Below are 24,751 nucleotides of genomic sequence, written 5' to 3' on the forward strand. Positions count from 1 at the left end.
TTCTTTTTCTGCATCTTATATTACTCTGTGCACTTGTAATTATGTACTTTTTATCTTACAATGAAGAATATAAAATAAAAAGGTGCCATATGGTGAATAGCTGACATATCTGAGTTCCTAATACTGCTTCCTATGTTCTGTCATTAGAGAAGGATCATGGATCAGTAGCAGAGCATCACTTTTGAATGCAAAAGGTTCAGGCCCCAGCTCCTTCAGGTAGGGCTCAGGGAGAGTCTCTGTCTGAAACCCTGGAGAGCTGCTGCCAGTCAGTGTACAGTACTGAGCTACATGGACTAGTGGTCTGGCTCAGTGTACTGTGTCTTCCTAGATTCCTTTGCAATAAATTTAGACACCCCCCCCCCATGAAAGATAAGTGGGGTAAAGAACAATAACCCAACGAAGTCTCAGCATCCTTGGGTGGCTCCAAAATGTTGAAAAACAGGATATGGGAGATGCAAAATAAGGTGGGAGGAACACCCCACTTTCATCTCTCTTGCACTACAGGATTTTATCCTTCCTTTCAGAGTTCCCTAACCCCCTCCTCTAGACTGCACCCCCCAAAAAAACCTAGGCTTGTGCAGCATCCAGACGCCACAGGGATGCACGATGAGGCAGTGCCTGCGGGCCTCGCTCATCTCCGCCGCCCCTGACGCTCTTTCTGCCTCTTGCTTCACTGCTTCGCCTTTCCCTGTTCAAATTGCCTGCGGGAGGGAGGGGAGGAGGAGGGAGGGGAGCGGGTCAGGATGCCAGCCGCCGCCGTGGAGGAAACCTCCAGCAGAGTCACGGCAGCCCTGGGCTAATGGATGTGCGCCGCTCAGGCGTGGTTGGAGCCAGGAATCGAACTGCCGTCCCTGGGGAGTTGCGGTGGCGGCGGCAGCAGCAACAGAAACAAATGGCTCTTAGCAGAAGCAGAAGAGTTGAGGCTTACATTTTAGATTCTTCACCTACACACACACACACACACACACACACACACACGTACATCTCTGAGTGCAAGATTCTGCAGAAGCCCAGCTGCCTCAGCAGGTATGGCCTCGTTAATGAGCAATTAGCTCCCAGCCTAATTGGGCAGCAGAATGGCTAATGAGCCCAACCTCTGCTGTCTGTGCCCTCATTATCCAGAGGCTCAGTCGGCGGGAATATTGAACTTCTGTCCCGCTTCCGTAAGGGCAAAGACTGGAGGGAGCACAGCTCTGGAAGAATAACCAGAGCCGCTGACTGCAGGGATGCTGTTTCCACCACCCTCCTGCTCCCAAAATTAATAATAATAATAATAATAATAATAATAATAATAATAATAATAGGTTCTTTTTCTCCTCCTTCCTTGCCTAAAAATCTTCTGGCATCCCTCCTTGAAAACTAAACAAAACAAAATAAAACAGGAAGATTCATTCACTCTGACATGGGGGAAAGTCTGCTTCTAGGGCAAAACTGGGCAACTCTGGGGGAGATAATTTGTCAGGTGTGTCATGGCAGTGATGGGTAGAGTTAGAGCCAATGATGATAGCAGAGATGGGTGGGCAGACTGGGCCAGAGTTCCTGATGGTTCAAGCCAGAACCAAAAATGTTCTAGATAACCATGGCTGCCTCACACAATACAAGTTCCCAATCCAGTACAGGTCTACTTGGAACTATAACTCATTGGGTTTGAAGTGAAGTATGCACAGCATTTTTAATTTTAGTAGAAGACAGCAACATAGATACTGAAAGTAGTTCCTTTCTGACTTTAGTGTATCCCTCTGCCCCCCCCCCTTTTACGGCACACAAAGGAAGGTTAAAAGAAAGCAATCCCCTCACGCCATACAAGTAGAACAGAGTAATAAAATTAAATAACTTATCAATATGAATCACATAAAATACTGTCGTCTTTCACTTCCAGCCATATGTTGTTGTTGTTGTTTAGTCGTTTAGTCGTGTCCGACTCTTCGTGACCCCATGGACCAGAGCACGCCAGGCACTTCTGCCTTCCACTGCCTCCCACAGTTTGGTCAAACTCATGCTGGTAGCTTCGAAGACACTATCCAAACATCTCGTCCTCTGTCGTCCCCTTCTCCTTGTGCCCTCCATCTTTCCCAACATCAGGGTCTTTTCCAGGGAGTCTTCTCTTCTCATGAGGTGGCCAAAGTACAGTGGTGCCTCGCAAGACGAAATTAATCCGTTCCGCGAGAGTCTTCGTCTAGCGGTTTTTTCGTCTTGCGAAGCAACCCTATTAGCGGCTTAACGGATTAGCGCTATTAGCGGTTTAGCGGCTATTAAAGGCTTAAAGGCTTAGCGGATTAGCTGCTAAAAGGCTATTAAAGGCTATTAAAGGCTTAGCAGATTAGATAAAGGGGGGGGAAGCGAAAAAAAAACCTCAAGACTCGCAAGACATTTTCGTCTTGCGAAGCAAGCCCATAGGGAAATTCGTCCTGCGAAGCAACTCAAAAACGGAAAACCCTTTCGTCTAGCGGGTTTTCCGTCTTGCGAGGCATTCGTCTTGCGGGGCACCACTGTATTGGAGCCTCAGCTTCACGATCTGTCCTTCCAGTGAGCACTCAGGGCTGATTTCCTTCAGAATGGAGAGTTTTGATCTTCTTGCAGTCCATGGGACTCTCAAGAGTCTCCTCCAGCACCATAATTCAAAAGCATCAATTCTTCGGTGATCAGCCTTCTTTATAGTCCAGCTCTCACTTCCATATATCACTACTGGGAAAACCATAGCTTTTACTATATGGACCTTTGTTGGCAAGGTGATGTCTCTACTTTTTAAGATGCTGTCCAGCCATATGTATATGAAGCTATATCAGGGTTGTCAACCTGGTCCTTACCGCCCACTACCGGGCGATTCAGGATTCTGGGTGGGCACTAGGGGGTTCTACGGCACAAGCTGAATCCTCCTTCCATCAAGCACGGGTGGCGGTAAGGAAATGTTGCCTTCAAGAAAGATGCATTAGTGGGCGGTAGGTATAAAGAGGTTGACTACCCCTGAGCTATATAAAAAGAAGGGGAGGGTACTTAACAAGTGTAGAGGGCCTGGAGAGAGAGAGAAAACTAACAGAAGGAAGGAACTCAGATGGGATGGAGAAATGGGTGCAGGCAGATGGACCAATGGTCTGACTCAATATAGAACAGCTTCCTATGTTCCTAAAGTCATAACATTGCCACTTGGGTTCAGAGCGAGGCAATTATAACCAAGACAGGCAAAAACTGATTTGTGGACAATCCATCACGGGGGAGAGGGGTGCGGGGAGCAGAAGGCATACAAATAAATTGGCAGTGATGGTGATGGTGAAGATGCCTGCAGGCATCTGGCTGGCTACTGTAAGAACAGAATGCTGCGCTTAGGTGGGCCACTGGCCTCATTCAGTAGGCCTCTCCTTACACTGTTACAATTATAAAAGTATCTGTTCACGTAGCACATCCTTCCTTTGGATGCAGTTACAGTGGTACCTCGGGATGCGAACAGGATCCGTTCTGGAGCCCTGTTCGCATCCTGAATAGAACGTAAGACGCGATGGTGCGTCTGCGCATGCGAGGGCCGCGTTTTGCCGCTTCCGCGCATGCACATGACCTCATTTTGAGCGTCTGCGCATGTGGCGAAACCCGGAAGTAACACGCTCCGTTACTTCTGGGTTGCCGCTGAGCACAACCCGAAAACACTCAACCTGAAGCACATTCAACCCGAGGTATGACTGTACATGGCTTTTTGGTCCCAGCAAGCAAGGACTGTACCTTCCTACATTCATAAGTGAGAACACCACCATTCACCCTTTCTCTCAGTACAGTGGTACCTCTGGTTACATACTTAATTCGTTCCAGAGGTTCGGTCTTAACCTGAAACTGTTCTTAACCTGAAGCACCACTTTAGCTAATGGGGGCCTCCTGCTGCTGCCGCGCCGCCGCCGCACAATTTCTGTTCTCATCCTGAAGCAAAGTTCTTAACCCAAGGTACTATTTCTGTGTTAGCAGAGTCTGTAACCTGAAGCGTCTGTAACCTGAAGCTTATGTAACCCGAGGTATCACTGTAACCCTGTCAAGGCTCCCTTCCCAAATGGTACAACCAAGGAACTTCTGTGTAAATAAGAATGGAAGCTTTATTCAAGGTTTCCAACACTACAGGTCAAGCTATGGGCTCAGATTGCTATAGGCACGGCTAGTGAGTTCGGGAACAACACCAGGGATCTGAGACCAGATTAAAGATGCAAACATGTCTCCACAAATTACTAATCCCCTCCTGTGAGCTTTTAAAGGTGAGATGTGGTGCATGCATTCACAAGACTCTTTCTCCCACATGCCCCCCCAAATGAGGGTGTGGGTCTGTTACCAGTGGCAGAGGTGATGCAAAGCTCTTGGTGATGGGGTGGTTAGTCCCCCTGCTTTCTCCTCCAGTTGTCCAGCCTCCTGATTAGTCAATGCCCCCCCCATAACTAGGGAATCTCTCTGCTCTGGGTGGGGCAGGACAAGAGGTTAGCACAGGGGTCAACAAACGTTTTCAGCAGGGGACTATATGACCCCTGTGCTAACCTCTTGTCCTGCCCCACCCAGAGCAGAGAGATTCCCTCTGCTCCATTGGCTACTGCCACCTCAGTTGGGTAGGACTTAAAACGTACCCTTTCAGGTGCTACCGAGCCATAAGCTTTAGCTGAGGTAGGGAAAGGGGGGGAATTTGGTTCAATTGACATTTTGATTTGCAAATCCATGAAACAACATGCAACATGAAATGCAGCTACCCTTCAAAATTTTCACTGCACGGAGAGCATCAAGGAAGCCTCTTAACAATAGGCCAGCTGGTCAAGCAATTCAAGAGATAGGAGAAAAATTAAATTCTGTTCGCAATTAAAGCCTACCAGATTTGCACTTTCCAAAACAACTGAAACACAACCAGTTGTGAAACACAGCCATCCTTTCAGAACCACTACAAAAAGCGCACATTGGGAGAAAGTATGCAAAGAAATGCTTACATTAGCTAAAGTAACGTATGGTGGTGCATTATAGATTAAGGGAAATTGCTTGCAAAAAAGCGTGTTTTGGAGAAATGTACGTTAAAATACTGAAGGATTTTCATGAGAGCTCTTTTTAAAATAATAATAATAATAACACTATATTGATGGACAGATGTGGAGCTGTGGATAAATGAATAGTGGGAAAATGAGAGAAACAAATAGTAAGATTTCTCCATGATCAGATACAAGCCAAAGTCTCGCTACTCCTGGATTTCTATGGAGCTGACAGGAGTTGAGAAAAGCTGTTTCTCTTTGCAAGTCTCTTCCGTTCAGTTGTGTCTTCTCCTAGTGCTCCTTTTCCATTTATTTCTCTCTCCTTTTTTTGGATGCTTTCAGAGAGCCCTGCTCCTGCCTTTTCCCCTTGCCCCCCCCCGCCTCCTCTCAGTCATATTTTATTTATTACTTCCTGATTCTTAACGAGCCAGCTCCTTCCCCAATCATCGCTAATTAGATCGCGTGTCCCTTCATGAGCAGAGACATGCAAACGCGGCAGCACACACTTCCACCAAGGCCCTTCAGGAAATCGATGGCTGCGTCGCCCAAAGGTCACGTCGCTCATGCAGACATGGTTTAAGCTCGTAAGCCCAAACCATCGCCAAGTGGGATTAATATTGCATTCCGCAGAGGCGGCAGACAACGTCACTGTGGCCTCAATGCTGCGTTGATATTACAGAAGCACCTTAAAGATAGCAGCTCTCCTTGGTTTTATAGATATCCCTCTCTTTCCCCACCTCCTTGACAGGCTCAAAGCGCCGGCTACGGGCTTCAGGTTGCACCTTGTTGATTTCAAAGTCACGTCTCAGCCTTTGATATTGTCAAGATGTTTTCCAAGCCAGAAAGATGGCCTTTGAATTTCCCCCCTCTCCCCCCCCAGGGTGAATCCACCAACGGCCTCCAACACAGAGAAGAAGCGCCGAAGGCGTGCGCATCATAATGGAGTGGGGGAGAACTGAGAACTGGGAGAGGATGGAGAGGCAGGTGCTTTGAAGGGATACATCAAGGAGCAATGGGATGCAAGAGCATGAAATATCCCAAAAGGCAAGTGAGCATTGTACGAAGGTACCTGCTGTAAACCTGGTTCCTTGCCTAGTATGACAGAAGCATATACCAGTAAGGCCATTTCTGTTGTGCGCCCACTAACAACACACAGAGGAGGCTGCCCGCTCTCTCTCTGCATTATATACTGGTTTGGCTTTGCCTCTTTCCGACAAGGCTGCCCACACTGGTACTACATTGGGTGTGATGTGAATGATGACCTAATTGCACCCCACACTCAATGCAGAAATGCTACCAGACTTTATAGGCTTTTCCAGAAGAGGCTGCCTGTTGTGGCCCTGTGTGAGGCAGAACTATTTAGCTTCCACCAATCAACTTGCATAATGCGCCATACAACATTTATAGAATACGCACATGCACACACATTACAGAATTCATTCACACTCTTTCCTGAGCGTGAAAAGGAACCTATTGAACCATGTAGATTCACACAGACTCCATTCTAAATGGTTTCTACTGAGTCTGCTGAGAGAGAGTAAGGTAACATCTTTGTTTGTTTATATGGAAATTTGCATCCCACTCCAACCTGAAGAGACCCCGAAGCAACTTACAATAAAAACAAATGTGCACAATCAAGAAAACAGAGTAATAGAGAGAGAAAAATCCAGTGACCTACAAGAGCAGCACTATAAAAACTAAAACAGATTTATGTAGTAACTCAGTCTTTGCTAACCTGGTGCCTCATAGATGTTTTAGGCTACACCTCCCATCAGTCCCAGCCAGCAAAACCAATGGCCAGGGATGATGGGAGTTGTAGTCCAAAACATCTGGAGGACAACAGATTGCCAGATGCTGCTAAATAGCTAAATTAAAGTCCTGCTGGAAAGAAACCACTTTCAGGAGGCAGTGACAAGGAGTTCTACAGACTGGGTACCAGGACAGAAGGGATGCAGAAGCATGGGCTGCCTCCCACTGTGACAACAGCAATTTTGTAAACCAGCAAGGATTAAAGTTACCAGGTTGCATTTTTTTGGTCCTTGATGGCTCCCATTTAACTGTAGGGGGTGGGGCACAGCTGTGAAGTGGAGGGGGGCAAAACCTTCCCCCTCTCTCTATGACTGCTGTTGTTGGGGGTTACTGCAGTAAGGAGGGTCCTTAGTCTTTCCACTCTTCCCATCCCCCAGTCACAACGATGTTTATTTTGCCTGGCATGTGTCGACTTTTTTGCAGAACACTCAAGCTTACAGTCAGTATCGGAATCCAACAGAACAAACCTGGCATGGACAGCAAGGCAGTTTTTGTTCTGGAAAAGTAACATCTACACAGCAAAGTTAGAAACATGGAAAGTTGCCTTATACAGAGTCAGACTTTTATCCCATCTTGCTCAGTGTTGTCTACACTGAACGGCAGCAACTCTCTGGGATTTCAGACACAGGTCTCTCCTAGCCTTACCTGGACATGCTGGGGGGTGGAACCAGGAGCCTTCTGCATGCAAACCGACTGCTCTGTCACTTAGCTATGCCCTTTCCCTTAAGGCATTGGAATATAGGAAGCTGTCTTATATATCAAGTCAGACCAGCTCTCCAAAGTTCCAGGCATAGGCCATCTCCAGCCCTGCCAGGAAATGCTGGGGACTGAAGATGGGACCTTCCTCACGCAGAACAAGTGCCCTGCCCATTGATCTATGGCACTTTCCCTTAAACTTATGAACAGGCAAGTCTGATCCAACAGTAAATGAAAATGTTTAGAAAATGAAAAAATGTGACAAACCTTTAAAACAGTCTCACACAAACTCCTGACAGCTGGGCTCACCTCCCCAGCTCCCAATTAAAATCAGAGGTGCACTTTTGTACTGTCCTGGTGAATGAGTCAGTGGTCCGCATGTGCCTCTTGGGTTAGAGGAAGCCAAGCTTAGAGCAACAAGTTATGCAAAAATGCGGCAGGTACACAATGCCTGGAGAGTCTGTCTGATCCAAGAACACCTGATACACAGAACTGATGAAATTACTTGCTGCCCATCTCCCCCAGTGGAGGCTTGTTGGAGAGACCAAATCGGTGACTCACACAGAGACACATGGTTTGGGCTCACAAGAATTTTATGCATGCAACTCATTCATTTCAACATGGACATTTTCACTGTTGGCACTGGTGTTGTGGAATACAGTCCCTACGAAAAAGCGAGAGGTTCCATCTGTATTGGCATTCTGCTGGCTTTTAAAAATACAACCATTTACATGGACATCCCCTTGATATCTTGACTCAAATCTCCTGTTTTACACTGTTGTGTTGTTTTAAAGGGATTGTTTTATTGTGTTTTTTCCCCATTATGCCATATTTTTTTAATTATTCTGTATTTTAACAATGTGGTGCAATGCTGGGTTTTATGCTTTGTAAACTGTTTAAATGCCACCTGGGCATTAAGTGATATAATAATTAATTAATAATAGTACTAATGGTAGTTTCTGAGCTAGGGATGGGGAGAAATAAAATTCAAACTGCACTTAAAAGTGAGTCTACCTAGTTTGAAACAACACGAGGACCTAAGCACAGCCATCCATCAAAACCCACACTTTTTTTTCCAATTTTTGAAATGCAGTTCTCTAGTATTCTCATATCAAGCTCTCTTCTCCCATCAAATCGCGAAATTTGGCTTTCAATATGTGTTTTGCTGCTTTTGTTTTTCTACATTATCTGCTCTTGATTTGGAAAACACAACCTCTGTACCGCATGAATGTTTTGTAACCTTGATTGTGTTTTTTGTTTGTTTGTATACTTGATTTTATGTTAATTAAAAAAACAAAACAAATCAGAGAGAAGACAGGATAGATCCCTGCCTTGGCCGTCTGGCCGTGTTGGCCTGAAGGCATCCTCCTCCTCCTAACTCCCCTGAGCCAACCTCCTCAATAAACTTCCTTTTCCAAACAGAACCAGAGCATGTTCCTAAGAGATAGGCACTGAACTCTCGTTCAACAGTCACACTCCATGGAAGGAAAGGCAGGCTAGGACAATCTCTGTGGCCTGTTATTGCACAGGTCAGACTGGGTTGTTAGAAAAGGCGCCTTCCAGGTTTGGAAACCTACGTTGCTGCAACTGTGGCTGTAGCTGGGGAGGCGGGGGAGGGCACCAGAAAAACTTTGTGGCATTAAATAAATATATCAAGAGAAGACAGGCAATGTCTGCGTAGGGCAAGGAAAAATAGCCTAATTGCTGACCGTATGTTACAAATGATTTTATGGGAGAATTTAACTGCAAAGTGGCTTTTGCTGTGTTACCCTCCTTGGCCTCGTGGCTGTTTCCATGGAAATAAATGGGAGTACATTCTCTGTCTCTCTTGTGTGCTTGTGGTTTGTTGGTTTTTTCCGTGAAATTCTGATTAAAATCACTTTGGGAGGAAAAACGGCAGCTTTCAGGGAAATCCTGCTAAGCTTTTCCTTACCCAGGTGCCATCTTTTCAGAGAGGAGCATAACACATCAGACTTGGCTTGTAAGATGTTGTTGCTCTTCAAGAAAACAGAAATAAGCCAATAAAATTAGGGGTCAAGTGCAGAATCCAACTTCTTAAGTATTTTGAATTCATATTTATTTAAAAAAGAAAAAGTTTCTGGTTCTTATGGGCTGCAAAGAGATGCCCGAAGGTTTGTTGGATTTTCTATAATGCTTCTTGACTGGGGTGGCTAAAGTCCATTAAGATGTCATAAAGAGGACTCAGGCGCCAGCTTTTCAGAGAGCAGTTTAACAGACTGGACCTGGCATGTATTATGTTGTGGTTCTTTATAAAAGCAGAAAGAAGCAAATAAAATTAGCAGGTAACATGCAGCAATAACACCCACCTGTCAATCATGTGATGCCGAATTTAACCTGTGAGGCTGATCCTGATATGAGAAACTGGCCCATGGAGCCAAAAAGGTTCCCCACAACATTGAATTTGACAGATCAATGGTCTCATTCTCACTATAAAACAGCTTCCTATATATAAAGGAAATCTCAGTGGTTAGAACTCAGCAGTTAGAGCAATTGTCTGGCATGCAGAAGGTCCCAGGTTCAATCCCGGACATCTCCAGATAGGGCTGGGAATGTCCCTTGCCCAAATGCCCAGAGAGCAGAGACTGACCAATGGTTCGACTTGATATAAGGCAGCTTCACCACAAACCAGAATATGATACAACTGAAATGGGCAAATTTGAGTCAGGGGCTGTTCAGCTGACTAACCATGATAGAGACTGTTCCAAGTGCATTAAATAAGTTCACCAGTTGCATTCGGTTTTGTTGTAAGATGCATCGCTTTGTCTGTCAAATGAAGAGAACTACTGGGTGACACTTAGCTGAGAGAGCCAAGGCAAGGCCACCAGAGGTTCTGGAATAATGCCCCCACTTGCAAATGAAATGAGATCAGCACAGGCTTCTTCTGCAAGGCTCCGAGAACTTGTAGAGAGCGGGAGTTAAACTTGTGACCTTGCATCCCTGCAAGAGACAGAACCCCTAAATCAAAATTAAACCACTTGCACTCTGAGAGGGCACCCTCAGGGTCACCTCTCCCATGCCAGCACTGGATGGGTCAAGCTGTGTTAATGGCTCTGCGGGACTTTCCTGCAAAACAGCTCTCATTTGCTGGAACAGGCCAATAGAAGCTGCTGCAGAGAACGGAAGAGAGCTTTTTATTGAGGGGGGAAAAGTGTAGATAGCCAAATTTGCAGGGTGTGGGGTAGTATCAAAATTTGATGCAACCATCATGGATTCTGAGCCCATGGTGCCCCCAATTAGCTCTGGCTAAATGAGGGAACTGCAGGGAGAGACTCAAGGAAGCTTCTTAATATTAAAGCAGAACAGGTCACGTGATACTAGAGAATGAGGAACTAATTCAATTCACTTCACATTGAACCTATCTAATTTGCACTTTCCAAAACAATAGGAGATCCAAAGCAAAGCCATCTTTTGATATGCAGGCTTCTCCCAATTTTACAATGCAGGTCTCCAATCAAACAAGGCTTACAAAAATGCATATTTTCAGAGAGAGCGTGCACAAAATTAGTGAAATTAACATACAAAAATGCATTATATTATGGAAATTTTCACTGCAAAAGTGTGAACGTTGTTGCCAAAACTGCATACAAAAATTTGCTTATCTGGAGAATTTTGCGCTAAAATGCTGACAAATTTTAATGAAGATAAAAAAAACCCAAATTGCTGCAGAAATGTGGAGAACTGAATTCTGATTGGAAAAATGAGAAATGAAGCCAACCAAAACGGGCAGATCTGACCATTCCTGCTTGACTTGCCCTTTAAAGGCTTCCAGGTCACTGCTGCTCGCTGGTTTGAGCCAGCAGGGGGTGCTGTTGCTCCTCCTCCTCCTTACAGATCAGAGATGAGGAAGCTGGTGGCTGCCCACATGATGCTTCAGCTCCCATAATCATAGTCCACTGACCATGGACTATGCTAGCTGGAGGCTGATGGGGAGTTCTCTGGGAAGCCACAGGCCCTCCCACTTCCCTGTTGCAGATGGAGGTTGCCTCAGCGTCCTCATGCCTCTTCAACTTTGCAAGTGGGAGGCTCTCTGCCTGCTGCTCCCCGCACCCACCCCCTCGCAGTGAGGTACTTTCCTACTCCTAATCCCCACACGGGATGCAATTATAAATAGACGACCGGGAATCGTCGGCCAGGAGAGGCACACATTCTGGGACTGAGACCAGCGACCCCATCCCTTCTCATCTTACCAACACAGTCACGACTGGCGGGGAAGTGGCAGCGCTGACTCTCCCAGAGCGTCTCAGTTACTGCTGAGCTGGGTTAGCGGAAACGTGCTTTGCAGTCCTGGCTCCTTTTCAAGCCCAGAATGTGATAAGGGCACCACCCAAGGCCCATCAGGCAGGGAGCCTTTGCTGACATGTACAGATTTGCACCTGTGTAAGCCGACTTGGGAGACTCAGAGCATCGCGGGCTCCTAGGCCGTGGGGGCAAGTGGACAACCATCACGCCAGAGTGCCAAAACCACCTGGGATTGGATGCACTTTTCGCCCCCTTTGGCTTCTGGGAGAAGTCCTTCAGACAGCTGTAACTAACGCTATGTTTCCGATGGCATCTAAGTGAAGACTTACTTCTTAATTCTTTTTTAAGATCATGCTTGTTTTTTAATAAAAAAAATAATCACTACAGAGATTTCTAATGTTGTTGTTTTAAATGAGAGAATGCGCATTAATATTCTGTTTCTATATCCTGTGTTCTCTTAAATGATTTCCATTCCACGCTGCTTCAATTTTTGGAAAACTGGACTATACAAAAAGATAAATCAAATAAATCCCAAGAGCTGTGATCAACACGTTTTAAAGGAGAAAACTGGAAATGATTCTTAGAAATGTTTAGTTGGGGTTGGCGGTTATTTTAATTTGGGTATAACTGTAAACTATTTATTATTGTTGCTGTTGTTATTGGTTTCTATTGATTTATTGGTTTGTTTGTTGCTCATATAGGATATTTTGTTTTATAATGTTTGATGCTTTGTTGTGTTTTTATATATCTTGTAAGCCGCCCAGAGTGGCTAGGGAAACCCAGCAAGATGGGCGGGATATAAATTTAATAAATATTATTATTATTAAATGTGACAAAGATAAATTATTGGAGGCAGTGGACAGTGAAACATGGCAACTTTGTGAACTTTCAGGGAAGGGCTGTAGCTTAGTTGTAGAGCAGCTGCTTGGCACCCCAGTTATGTCCACGAACACCTCATCTAAAAGCCCTGGAAAGCCACTGTCAGTCTCATTTTAAGGCAGCACTCTATGCGGAGGAGGCCATAGCTCAGCAGTAGAACATCTGTTCTACACGCAGAATGCCCTGGGCTCATTCCCTGGCATCTCCAAGTTGGTTGGGGAAGATGCCCCGCCTGAAAAACTGGAGAGGTGCTGCCAGTCAGTGTAGACAATACTGCCCTGATAGGCCAATGGCCTGACTCTGTGCAAGGAAGGCAGCTACCCATCTTCCTATGCTTGCTTACAATTTTTGAGTGCTTTATTAAGAAAGCAACCCTGTGAATACAGAAAATGTATTTATTGAAATATTTCTGTTACAAAAGAAATCATGCTGTAATAAAACGCTGTATTAGAAAAATCAATACTCATCAATAAAAATCAGCAAAACCAATCACAGTGTCCAAGAGCATCAGGAACTCTTGTTGATAATAGAAAAAGCTGTGAGAAGCCACAGGTATGTGGTCCACTAGCAGCAAGAATACGCCACAGTTGGTGCTTGTTTGAGCTCAACAGGGAGAGTATGCCACAACAGAAAAGGTGGTGCATTCATGATTTAGAGCAAGAATCACCTTGGGAGGGGCATTCTGTCCTCTTGGGTGTGTTTGAGAAAAGGAGGGCGTCTGGCAGCCTTACTCTGGCTGCATTTACATGTAATAATAAGCCAGGAACTCTGGCGAATAATGGCTCTTTTGAGAAGATCAGCATTTTGCAAGTGCATACTGGGAAATCCAGGTTTCCGCAATTAAAGTGGATTAAAATGCACTGTTACCCTAGTGCCACAAACCCACTTTAGAAAAAGAAACAAACTTTTTGCAGTTAGGAAAGAGTTGGGGGGGAAATGCCTTGAAAATTGCAAGATGAGCGAGGAATGAATGGGAAGATGTATAAACACATTGCAAGCAAATGAGGACGAACGCTCATTGTCACATAACTGCTGTGTAGGGAAGTCAGAGAATTCTGGCTGGAATGGGTGACAGAAGCAGAAACGGTTGATGCTCGCTGATTCATCCCGCGTCGGAATGAAAATCAATAGCGTGTCTCCTCCCCCCTGCCCATTTAAATTGTGTTTGCATTGAAATGACTTGTGTGGAAATACAGTGGTATCTCGCGTTACATACGCTTCAGGTTACAGACTCCGCTAACCCAGAAATAGTACCTCGGGTTAAGAACTTTGCTTCAGAATGAGGACAGAAATCGTGCTCCGGCAGCACAGCAGCAGCAGGAGGCCCCATTAGCTAAAGTGGTGCTTCAGGTTAAGAACAGTTTCAGGTTAAGAACGGACCTCCGGAACGAATTGAGTACTTAACCCGAGGTACCACTGTAATTATGTCACTATCTTATACAGCAGAGAGATGTACAGTGTCATATTTAGTGAAAACTGAACTGCAGAACAGAAACAGAGCTGACTGTGACAAAGACAGGTCAGAATGGACATCACTGCCTTCTGATAGCCCTGCCACCCTGCAAACAAATCAGAATGAATATTCCACGAAAACTGAACATAGCATGACCACCTTTGTGCAAGCAAATCAGGACAAATGTTCAGTCAACAGGTTGTCTGGAAGAACCCACTGTGCATGCAGCCCCAAAATTCTCACTTGGCTCCCCCTTTCACACAAGCAGGTTGAACCAAGGAGAAAGGGCACAGCTCAGAGTTACTTCCAAGACTGTTGTTTGCTTTTCCCTAACAAGCCAGGATTCAAGAACAAACTTTGGGGTGAAGCAGGGCTGGCCCTTCCATGAGGTCAAGCAAGGCAATTTCCCTCAAGCAGCCAGGGCTGAGAAGCAGAAAATTGGTGCCCCCTCTGGCCTGTGGTTGTTTGTCTGGCTGCCAGACCAGTCAATGCTGCTCCTTCTGCCCACTGTGCAAAATGCCTGCTCCCTGTGGGGCCCTTTAGAGGGCCTGTTCTGTGGCCTTGCTCAGAGAAAAGGGGTCGTCCCTCAGAGCAAGGTGGTCCACGAAGAGTGCCTGTACCACTGCCGATTTGCCAGTGCAGCTAGAAAATCCTTTTTAAAAAATCAGCTTAAAGTTACTGTTCTGTCTGTTCCACCTGATGAAGCCACAGCAGCGCAAGTCACTCTCCTGGGCCACCACACCCAGAATGCCTCCCTCTGAAGGTGTTGGAATACATTTATTAATCCAAGGTGCCTAGCTTCTAGGAATGTGGACACTGAAACCATTGTTCCATACAAGTCCAGTTTTACCTATCTTGACCAGCAGGAGGGGCTCTTCAAAGGTCTCTTGGACCTACAGTCAAAGCTCGGTTGTCAAACGTAATCCATTCCTGAAGCCATTTGACAACCAAGAACTTCCTGCATTCAAGCAGAAGTGGTGTCAGATGTCCGGCTTCCAAAAAACGACCAAAAACCAGAACACTTACTTCCAGGTTTTCAGTGTTCAGCAGCCGAAATGTTCCAAAACAGAGGCGTTTGGGAACCAAGGTTTGACTGTATTTGACCACACAAACTGGAGACCCTGGGGATTGAACCTGCAACCGTCTGAGTGCAGAGGAAATGCTTTTTCAGTGAGCAGTCGTCCCTGCCCTGCTTCCCGAATACCTGTATTATGAAATTATAAAGTAATGCTAATAATAATTTAAAACCTTCTGCCTCTTAATAGGAGCATTGCTTTAGCTGATTCTACTTGAAGAGAAGTCAAAATTAGCTGCAGCTTTCTGCTAGTTACATTCTGTGGCACAGCGGGGTTTGCATCTATGAAATTTTATTTTTGTACTTGTTTTATTTATAGCTCCCTGCTTCTGCCCCAGCAGGGCACACAAGATGGCTAATCTGTGTAATAGCACCCTGTGGAAAGGAAGGAGGGGAGGCAGGTTAGCTGCAGAACATCTGCTTTGTATGCGGAAGGCCTCAGGTTCAGTCCCCAGCATCTCCAGATAGGGCTGGGAACACCCCGCCTGAAGCCCTGGAGAGCTGCTGCCAGTCAGTGTAGACAATACTGACCTATACAGTGGTACCTCAGGTTACATACGCTTCAGGTTACAGACTCCGCTAACCCAGAAATAGTACCTCGGGTTAAGAACTTTGCTTGAGGATGAGAACAGAAATTGTGCTCCGGCGGTGTGGCAGCAGCAGGAGGCCCCATTAGCTAAAGTGGTGCTTCAGGTTAAGAACAGTTTCAGGTTAAGAACGGACCTCCGGAACGAATTAAGTATTTAACCCAAGGTACCACTGTATAGACTAAGGGTCTGAATGAATGAACTTTATTACGGTCACAGACCAGGATTAAGAAAAGCATATAGATAAAATAGCAGTTGGGATTTTTGAGCGATAATTGTTAGGGCAAATGAGGACAAGGAAACAGGCATAAAACATCCGAATAAAATACAAGAAAAAATGAAGAAGACCAAAAACATCAAATTGAGAGGCCAAAAGGGAACGCTGACCTGCCGGACTAAAAAAATGAATTTCCAGAAGCTCTTTAAGCTGCTGGAGAATACAACAACAAAGAACTCTGCTCCTACAATCCAAAAGACTAAGGGTCTGACTCAATGGAAGGCAGCTACCTATGTTTCTATAGGGGAATGGGCTGTGATTCAGAGGCAGAGCACATGCTTCGTATGGCAAAAGTCCCAGGTTTGATCCCTGGGATCTCCAGGTATTGGGGGGGCACCTCAACCCCCGGTAAGCCACTGCTAGCTGGTATAGGTGATGCTGAGCTAAAAGGACCAAGGATCTGACTTCACCTATTTATTTATTTATTTATTTATTCATACATACATACATACATACATACATATATATATATAAAACAAATATTTGTATTTGAAGGTGGTGACCAAGAAACAAGAAGACTCCCACCTATTATACTCCATCTCACGGCTGAGTCTATAAATATAAAAACTCATTAAAACCACAAAATAGGCCAAATGAGCAGCATATGTATATATGTATGTACAGTATAAATAAATAAACTACTGCTACTACACAGTGAATAAGATGCAGCTTATAATCCAACAAGCATTGTCTGAGCACACAGTTTTGTTTTTAACAAATCCTAAAATACCACCAGTGGCATTGCTTGCCAGGGCTCGGATGGGTGGTGATGCCATAAAAGAGGCGCCACCACAGAGAAGGCCCTGCTGACCGCTGAGAGGCTTTCACAACCACGGTAGGAAAAGGCCTCTGAAGCTTGCATGTTAGGAGGCAGCTAGGAGGGGGGACTCCTGCGAGCATCTTTGCTCCAAGTGGTACAAGGCAGAAGTTGGTATAAGGCAGCTTTCTTTGTTCCTATAAATTGTTAGGGGTGAAAACCACAGTCTTCCTTGGGGTTGCAATGATGTGCTTCAGAGCACACCTGGCAGCCTTCCCCCACAACCTGCTGCCTTCCAGACATTTTTGGACTATAACTCCCATCAACCACAGCTCATCCCAGGAAAGAAGGAGGAACCTAGGGACCAAGGGCTAAATACAGCTCCCCAGCCCTCTCTCTTTGGCCCTCAAGGTTCTTCCCAGGTCACCACAAGCCATGACCCCTATTCACTTTCACCTGACTGGGATGTGCCTTTGAGCTGCCTCTTGCTAAACCTAGATGATGAGGCGGGCTGCGTGTGTTAGCCTGCGTGTTGAGATCTATCTGATTATTGCACAGCAGGAACTTGGCCTGATATTTAAAGCAGTTGTGGGGAACTTTTGGTTTTTCCAGATGTTGCTGAACAAGTCCTATTATCCCTAGTCCTTGCCCATGCTTGCTGGGGCTGACCGCAGTTGTAGTTCAGCAGCACCTGGAGGGCCAAAGGTAAGAGGTATAAAAGTAAGTCACATCCGTTGCTCCACCCACATTTGCCACTGGCCACACCCACAACCAGCCACAAAGTTGCTTATGTGGCCCTTGGGCTGAAAATGATTCCCCAGCCCAGTCAAAAAGGTTGCTTCCCAAGTAAAGGTATTGCTCAGCTCTGTGTGTCTTTACAGCTTGTAATTCTGTGTTTATGGGGTTTTTGTTTTTGTTTTGTTTTTACAGTGTTGAAGGTTCCCCCCCCCTTTAGATCCCCTTGATAAAGAGGTGACTCTCAAAATGTGTCAAGAACGTATCATTTGGGCAACTGTTCCGCATACGGATTGCTGGTACCTCACATATAGCTTCTTAACCTTCCTCGCAACTCCCCAAAACCAGGATAAATTAAGCAAAATACAGTTGTGTAAAAGAAGCATAGCTGTCAAGTGTCCCTTATTTGGCGGGACAGTCCCTTATCCCAGTGCCATGTCCCGCTGCTGTCCCTTATTGATGATGTCCCTTAAATAAGCTACATAATAATAAACAACATAAACATAAACAACAAATTGTTGCTTTTTGTGTTGAATATATGCTATATGGTAATTTATGAACCTAATAGGTATCTAAAGCCATTTGCACGCAAAAAAATATGTATTTTATCAAAGTAATTGTTGATCCCTTATTTTGGCTGCTGATCCCTTATTTTCAAGGCTGCTGGTCCCTTATTTTCAAATCTGTAAGTTGACAGCTATGAAAGGAAGACAGTCTTAGTTTGCACAGTACGTTCCTCAGCGTTTACTGTTGTTCTTTGCAAAAACGTAGCTGTGTGTAACAGATTCCCAGTCGCGGAATTCCCATTTTTTTGGGTGCAGAATCTGGAACTGTTGGTACTGGGTTTCGATGGGAGCACAGAGGCTGCTGCATCCCCTACAGGTGGTAGTAGGGAAAGTGAGGCTTTGCCAACGGGAGACGCGTTGCTTCCACGGTCTTGGCGTCACAAATGGATCATCGGTCTGTCCGCCTGTTGGCACCAACCTCCTTGGCAGGGGGGCAAGGGAGGCAGCGCGCAGACGTCAGAGACAGAGCCGCACGCAGACACACTTGGAAGCGTGAAATCCAGCTCCCCCGCTGCTGACAGCCAGAACGGATTGGACAACTTTAGCTCATTGCTACGGGGGGCAGGGGAGAAGAACGCACATTGCAGGCGAGCGAGAATCCTGTTCTGATCAACACCCAGCTTGGAATTTCCCCATCTCCTGTGACTTGGCTCTTTCCTTGGCTGCCGTTCCCCAGCCGTGCCTGGAAACTGTGAAGCAAACACAGCTGGCCTTGAACTCCCATCTCCTAGACTCTTGCAAGCCAATGTCAGAACCAAACAAAACACAGCTTTTGGTTTTTCAGCTACTTTACAAATAGAAGAAACTAAAGGTGATGGCGGGGGGCAGGGGGGCGGATTGGCTAGACAGCTCCAGCTGCCAGCAGGGTGCCTTTAGCAGAGGGCAAGGCACTGATGAGTTCATGGTGAGGTAACAGTATTTCTGAAGAACAGGATCATTACAGTATAAGGAACAACGCAGAGGTTACAAGGTGATTGATCGTATGCAGTTGCAGCGGCAAAGCAAGGCCGTAATGCTGTTCTGCAGAAGAGGGGGAAAGACCTCAGGATGTGGTACTGGGTGAAGAGTTTCTAGTCCTCATGGATCCCAGAAAGAGTGTCTGGTGGAATCTCAGAACTAAGCCAGAAAGGTTGCTGATTAAGTGCTTCTTTGTGGCAGCTGCCAACCTAGCAATTCGAAAGCACATTGAAGTGCAAGTAGATAAACAGGTTCTGCTCTGGCGGGAAGGTAAACAGCGTTTCTGTGCACTGCTCTGGTTCACCAGAAGCGGCTTAGGCATGCTGGCCACACGACCCGGAAGCTGTACGCTGGCTCCCTCAGCCAGTAAAGCGAGATGAGCGCTGCAACCCCAGAGTCGTCCGTGACTGGACCTAACGGTCAGGGGTCCCTTTACCTTTACCTGTGGCAGATAAAGCCCTGGGTTCAGTCCCCAGTGGCATATGCAGGGAGGGCTCAGAAAGACTCACTGCTTGAAATCCTAGGGAGATGCTGCCAGTCAGTGTAGACAATACTGAGATACAAGGACCAGTGGTCTTGTTCAGTACAGGGCAGCTTCCCATGTTCCTAACATAGGAAGGAGGTCAATAATTCCTAGGAGTTGGCAAGCAACTTTTATATTTTATACAAAAATAAAATACAACATTATTGAAACGCCGCTCAGAATTATCTTTCTCCATTCCCGTATTATGAAAGCTCATTATCCCCCAATTATTTTGGTAATGGGAATACAATTTGGGACAGAAGAAAGGGCATTTTCACACAATGCATAGTTAGCTTATAGAATTCACTGCTACCAGATGTGACAATAAAGGCAGGCTTAGATTGCTTTAGAAAGTGGGATTAGACAAATCCATGAATGAGGACAGGTCTACCAATAGCTATTAGTTATGATCGCTTAAGAGACCCTCAATTTCCAGAGGCAGTGCACCTCTAAATACTGGCTGCTTGGGGCAGAAACAGCATAAGGGGACTGACCAGGGTGTGAGTTGCAGTCTGATTCAGTATAAAGCAGCAGCATCACTCCCACCCCCCAGAAAACCATATTTTAGAAAGGAAGAAAAGGAAGCTCCACAACAGGCAAGGCATTAAGAGGAGCTCCAATGTTTCATCTTCTGGTGGCTTTTGGTTTTCAAGCTGAAGCCTTATAAAAGTTCAGTTTGTTTCTTGCTTAGGCCCTTTGAGACCTGTGGTGTACCTTGAGTGCCCCCTAGTGTCTATATGAAAGAACTGAGCTTTATTTAATGCACTACTACAAACTAGCTAAGGGCCCATCAATTTGATGGGTGGTATTTGGAGAGACTGGGCTGCATGGGAACAATTCCCTTTAATAGCTGCAAAAGTTTCCAGCAGGGAGAGTGAGAGAACCAGGGTGGAACAACCAAAGAGGATGTTAATACAGGCTAAGTGGAAATTACATCTGGGAGGAAGGGAAATTATTATTATTTTCAGGACATAAGAAGCTCCCTTATTCAGTCAGATCATTCGTCCATCTAGGTTGTTATGTATACACTGACTGGCAGTGGCTCTCAAGGTTTCAGAAAGGAGTCTCTCAGCTCTACCTGGAGATGCCAGGAATTGAACCTGGGACCTTGTCTGAAGCCCTGGAAAGCTGCTGCCAGCCAGTTTAAATAATACAGTGGTACCTCGGGTTACATACGCTTCAGGTTACATACGCTTCAGGTTACAAATTCTGCTAACCCAGAAATAGTGCTTCAGGTTAAGAACTTTGCTTCAGGATGGGAACAGAAATCGTGCTCCGGCGGCATGGCAGCAGCAGGAGGCCCCATTAGCTAAAGTGGTGCTTCAGGTTAAGAACAGTTTCAGGTTAAGAACAGACCTCTGGAACGAATTAAGTACTTAACCCGAGGTACCACTGTACTAATTTAGATGAGCCAGTGGTATGACTCAGTATAAGGCAGCTTCCTGTGTTCCCAATCAGTTCATTTTTTAAGGGCTGTCACGTTCAGTCAAATAGTTAAATTAAGTCGATAAAAACATTTTTCATAGAATGAAACAGTGCCCCCCCATTAAACCAGGCGGCAGATTCTTAATTACGTTTTTAATAAAAGTTCTTGCAAAAAGTACAGATGGCAAGCACCATATTAAAAGACACATTCCTTCCGTGTTCTCTCTCTCTCTCTCTCTCTCTCTCACACACACACACACACACACCACACAGAATGTGGATTGAGCAGGGAAAGACCAAAGTGGGGCCTAATTGGGCCCACCCAGCCTCCCTATTTGGCCTGTAAGGCCACTTTGGCAAAGGCATGCCCAACTGCCCTACACCAGATGACATATATGGTGGCAGTTGTAGGGCAAATAAAGACATGGCTTAACTGAAAGGGGAGGCTGCAGACACTGCAGATCAGCAGCATCTGCACACAGCCCCATGGACATCACTTTACAAGTGCCAACTGATCAGCTGATCATGCTTAGCACTATGCAAAAAAATAGGTCACCTGACATCACTGTGAAGTCAGGTGACCCTGGCAAGACAAATGTAGTCCATGGGACAAATCATGTTCTGGACCACCAACCAGATCCAGTTCCCCTTCTCTGTTCCAAGAGAACTGTTACTGCAACACGTCTGAGTTCACGCGGTTTGTTTCTCTGCACCCCTTTTGAATGACTGGATTTCTTCATGTGCAATTTTTAAAAGAGTTATTCATTAATTGGTTAATCAGTTGAGATTAACCAAATCAGTTGAGATTAATTAAAGTGGGTGTCAGCCCAGTTTATTTCTCATTCTGTATCACAGCAACAGAAGGCACCAGTAAAACCATGTAGTGAAAATGCTCAAGATATGTCTGAAGGGAAACTAGGATGTCTTGTAGCTCAGCATACTGCCAGCTTCCTTTGAGTAATTTGTTTTGTTATGCAGAAGATCCCAGGTTCAATCCCTGGCATCTTTAGGTGGGGCTGGGAATGCCCACCCCCACCAGCCTGAACCCTGGAGAGCCACTGCCAGTCAGTGCAGACACAATGCTGAGCTGGACAGACCACTGGTCAGACTTGACACAAGGCATTTTTCCTATGTTCCTAACTCTTAAGAGAAGGGGTGTAGCTCAGTTGTAGGACATATGCCTTGCTTGCAGAGGGCAATGGGTTCAATTCCCAGCATCTCAAGGTAGGGTTGAAAACGCACAACCACAAAATGGCTGCCACGGGGAGCATGGAATAACACAAAATTAAGAGACAACCATCCTCCCAAAAATTATGCTTATCATGGGAAGTCACGCTATGTCGTGATGGTCCTGATTATGGAGATCACTTTCTCTCTCACAAAAACACACAGTTGCTGTCTAATAATAACAGGAAGCTTTCCTAAGTACCAGGAAAAAATATACAAGGTGGTGACTCCGCTCTCATTTCACAGAAATTGCTTAGAAGGTATCTGTACATTTTGCCCCATAATATTATTTCTAGGAGGGTTAGGGACTTACTTTTTATTGTTAAATGAAAGCTCACAGTCTGGGGCACCTGCCCAGGGCACCACTGGAAGCCTTCACGGGTGCCCAGGTGCCCACCAGGTTGGTGATCCCTGAAATAAGCTGCCATCAAACCAAAACATAGACAGCAGTGCCATCTAGTGGTGAAAGGCACAAAATTACTCTTCCCGGGATGGTTTCATACTTGTTATTACCTAGATTGTAGATGGCATTCGTAGTCATTTTTGCTGTGGATTTTAATATTTGCAGGCTGGATGCTTGTTATATTATGCTCACCAGGTTTCATTAATTTGATAAAATTAAATTAATACGGGGGGCCAAATTCCACGATTCCAATTGCAGCAAACTCTGAGCGTGTGAGGATTTTACCCTACAACAGATGGCAATATCTTTCTTTAGAACTATGCAGCAATCGTTTGCACAATTTCACACATATAACTCTTATTAAAATAAGCTAATATGGCAATCCTCTCCCCACTGAGCTTGGAGTAATAGGCCTAATTGAACTCGGTGGGATTACTTCTGAGTAGGTATGCAAAGGCGTGCACGGTAAATTAATCTCTGTGTTGCAGGAGGGATAACAAAAGGTGAAAGGAGAATGAGAGGTGAGACCTTGAGAGACTGTGCTATGGAGGAAAAAAATTAATATTTTCCCTCTCTGTCTCCAAAGCACATATGGACTTGTTTTGGTAAACACCATCAAAGTCAAGATCCCAAAGTGTCACTGACACACTCAGATTGTAGACAAAAAAATGTATTATGGCAGAAGTTTTTATGTACAGTCCACCCTATCAGTTACATGAATTGTTGTTCCAAGCTGAATGAAATATCACACACACGCGCACCCAAACACTTTGGTCTTCAACCAAACAGCAGCGAATCCTTTCTCCACCAGATGAGACCAGCACAAAAGGCTTAAAAACCAATCTGAAGTCTAGAATAGGTAACAGGTGTTTCAAACCAGTCTTCTCTTTCTCTGATTAGCTAGATTGGCTCCCCTGAACATCAGTCGCTCCTACGACTTCATTCTTTGGCTAAAACACTGAAAGATGGGAGGCTAGTTTCATACATTTAAAGCTCACAAGCTTCCGCCCCAAAATCCTGGGAACTGCACTCCACCTTCACAGAGCTACAATTCCCAGCACCCTTAACAAATGACAATTCCCAGGATTATTTTAATTTGGGAGGGGGGTTAGGATGAGCTTTAGCTGTATGGTGCGTGCGTCACAAAAAAGTGTGGAAATTTGCACTTTTTCTACATTTTGTGTCAGATCCTACAAATGCTAGAAACTTGTTTGTTTGTTTTTTTTAAAAAAAAAAAAAACCAGAAAGCTGGGACTCTGGAGATTATAATTCATTCAGGGGAAAGAGAAAGACAACTCCCCCCTCCTGGCACCCATGACTCCCAAATAAACATGGACAGAACTGAAAGCCTTGAGAAACGAAGCCTTTTCTTTTAGAAAATAAAATAAAATCACCGCAGGAGAAGAATTACAACTGAAGGACTTGGCAAAATACAAATATATTTAAAAAATAAATAAATGAAAATTGTAGGTGCTTCTCTGTGAGGAGAGGTAACTCAGACCCTAAACCTGGAGGAAGTTGGCAAAAGGGTTGTTGTTTTGGCTCTAGTTATTAAAATACAGCATTATTTTTTTCAAAATAGAGACACACTTCAGATGTTTTCCCACTGTCCTGATACTTGACTCCAGTCCACTCCAACCCCATTACTCTCTCACATGTACAAACAGCTGGCTCTTCCAGCAAGGTCAGTAAGGAAAGAGAAACTTACTAAGCGTATGAAATTAGCTTTCCTGCCTCGCAGCCATTCTCCTTCCTCGCTCTCCATCTCTAGACAGTGACCGAGAGCGAGGGAAATGCAGCCACATGATTGGCAGAGGGGCTGGGTAGGCAGGCCCTGCTGCAAAATGCCGCCACGGGATTGGCCGGAGGAAGGCAAAGCTGAGGCCTGCCCGGTTTTTATGCTGGAGACCACCTTTCTTGAGTGGTTTTTAACCAAAAAAACCCAAAACCTCATGAGGGGAATTTTGTTTGTTAATGTTTTAAACAAGTGAGGGGAACGATGTTTAAAATGAATGCTTAAGAGGGGAAAATGTGTCTAAAATGAGCATCTGAGGGAGTGTTTGCTCCAAATGTCAGGCTCAGCCCTGAGGTAGAGTTGCCATTATTCGAAAAGTTAAAATCCGGGTGCAAAAGGGAAAAATAAATT

At 45.2% G+C, this 24,751-nt stretch overlaps 1 protein-coding gene across 2 annotated transcripts in view; it reads right to left on the reverse strand.

Moving 5' to 3' along the window:
* Window positions 1-24,369, reverse strand: part of SAMD11 (sterile alpha motif domain containing 11) — a 297,706-nt gene extending 273,337 nt beyond the window's left edge. For both annotated transcript variants that reach the window (XM_081016053.1, XM_081016051.1), the window contains exon 1: window positions 24,314-24,369. The gene's annotated coding sequence lies outside the window, so the exon portion shown is untranslated. The remainder of the gene's footprint in view (window positions 1-24,313) is intronic.
* Window positions 24,370-24,751: the final 382 nt, after the last annotated feature.

This window comes from Podarcis pityusensis (assembly GCF_964106645.2).
Source record: "Podarcis pityusensis genome assembly, chromosome: 8".
NCBI lineage: Eukaryota > Metazoa > Chordata > Lepidosauria > Squamata > Lacertidae > Podarcis > Podarcis pityusensis.